Here is a 2,526-nt window from a genome sequence, read left to right as displayed (position 1 = left end):
TACCAGAAAATATTGCCCAAACTGAAAGAATATTGCCCGAGTCGAAGACGAGGGCAATATTCTTTCAGTGCGGGCAATATCTATCTGGTATCTCCCTCAAGGTCAGTCAATATCATAATTATTACCTATCCCCTAGGTAAATTACGAAAATATGTGAATACGGCTATACTCTATGATATAGATCAAGCCACATTTGACTACCTGTAGATCATCGCCAACATGTCGAATAATTGAAAAATTCAAATTGAAAAATTGTTCAGCAATGTATATCATTCAACTTCAACTTCAAAGATACATGCGTAGTTGTAACAGGCGAACTTCAAACACCTGAACGCTTTTAGACTTTATTTTTGCTTCTGTTTCAGTTTGGAGAGTTGTAAGAACTGATGGTCACCGCGTGCAGTTATTGAGCACAAAAGGACTAATCATTGTTTGACGCGTAGTGCTGCTGGAAGTGGTCGACCTTGTATGAGTTGATTTATCGGCGTTCTTCTGCGGTGCGTGTAATCGACACGCAGCGACGACACGCAGCGACCTCCTTGAATGTTTTTTCTTCGTGGTCGATCGGAATGTTTACATGTAAAGCAGGGAGGTGGGAAGAGAGATTCCACTCCCTCTCTTCCCACCTCCCTGTTTTACAGTGCACTCCTATTATAACGAACATAATTATAACAAGATTCTTGTTATAACGAAGTAAAAATTTGGGCTGCAATGTCATCCACTCTGTGTATTTCTATTGTTTATTTGTTCAGTTATAACAAAATTCCGATATAACGAAAGAAAACTGCCGGTCCCGAGGATTTCGTTATAACAGGAGTCCACTGTATATGAAAAACCCCGGATGCTTGTGATATGCTCTAATATCGCCTGCTGAACTCCCGACCCTGCAAAATACCAACTGTAATTGCCTCGCAAAACTACCTCGTATAGGTAATAATACATATTATTACCTATACGAGGTAAAAAAGCATTCTTGTAAATTTCAATTTCAATTTCAATTTCAATTCATTTATTTTCATACTTCTCATTTATGAACATTACAACAGAAATTAGACAAGTTCTTTTACCTTGTAAACAATGAGCAGAAAACAAACAATATACATGGTGATAACATAGTAATTATAATGATAACTGGTCAAAATCGAAATCGAAATGGGGTTGATCAAAGAGAAGTATGACGGGACCTACATGAAAGCTAGCTTGTTTGGCTGTAGGTCCCTAGTAATCAGTGTTTGGTGAAAAAGAAACGGAGAACGGATAGAAGATAAGACCAGATGATGTAATGGCGCCAAGTAAGAAAAGCGGGGTATCCCTATGTGATAAGAAAAGAAGAAGAAGACGAAGAAAAAAAAAAACTAAAATGTGAACCATTTGTGACCGATCTATCATTGGTTTCCGGAGTAGAACGTGATTTGCATAATTATAAAGCCTACTTTGGTATATACACTATAAACTGTTGTTGCATTAAAACTATCACCAGGATATGATCAGTAAGACACAATAGATATATAAATCGGCAAAAATATGAAGACTTTTTGTTCTTGTTTTTATTTGTTTGTTTGTTTGTTTGTTTGTTTTTTGCTTGTCAGCCGACTTTCGGCGGAAAATCAGACCTTAAAAGTATGAAGACTTTTTTGTTGTTGTTTCTCTTATCTTTTGATGTTCTTTCGTCTTGACTGACAGGCGATTTAGACACCCCCCCCCCTTTCAAAAACGTAGCGCAGCCCTGAATAATGCCCAAATAAATTAAATAAAATGCTAATATGGATATTCATTTTATTGTATGTAATAACGGAGTATAGATATTTTCCTGTAGCCATTAATTGTATTCTTCAATTTTCTTGATTTAAGTCAGTAAAGCAATCATCCCAGGGGCATCGTTCCGTTTTAATGATGGGGGGAGGGGGGGGGGGGTAGGGGAGGGACTTGGAGTTTAAATATCTGTGCGAGGGAGCGGAGCGGCCTAGCGGGGGTGGGTGTGGGAGGGGGGTATACCCCTCCCACAGAAGGAAAATTTGGCATTTTCAGACCTGACATTCAGCGATCTGGTGCACACTCTTGGTGAAATTTGGGATTTTTTTCCTATAAAAAAAGTAAGAAAAAAATATTCATAGATAATTGAATGACTACATCGTAGTATTCGGCTCTTGCTCCGCCTGTGCGACATCACTGTGAAGGCCTACTAAATAGTGGGGCCTATCACCGGCGTAGCCAGGATGGGGAGCGGTTGGGTGCGAGCGAGCGATGCGAGCGAGGGGGGAGGGGGGTTTTCCCCTCCCACAGTGAGAACTTTTTGCATATTGATGTTGAAACAGTCCAACATATTTAAGGTAGCAGTACATTTTATGTAGATTATTATTGAACAATTTTGCTTATAAAATGGTATCATTTAGAGAAACTTCTTGTTTTAATTCTTACACTGAAGATCATGAAAGCGATCATGATTTTTGACATTGTACAGTCCAAAAACGGCCGTCTGTAGCTATATTTTTTCGCTTAGGAAATTAAGGGGGCGCACCGGGCGCA

The sequence above is a fragment of the Diadema antillarum genome, unplaced genomic scaffold, assembly GCF_040938485.1.
Source record: "Diadema antillarum isolate AM-2024a unplaced genomic scaffold, OU_Dant_1.0 seq00000054_RagTag, whole genome shotgun sequence".
In the NCBI taxonomy this organism is placed as follows: Eukaryota; Metazoa; Echinodermata; class Echinoidea; order Diadematoida; family Diadematidae; genus Diadema; species Diadema antillarum.
This window is presented reverse-complemented; position numbering follows the sequence as displayed.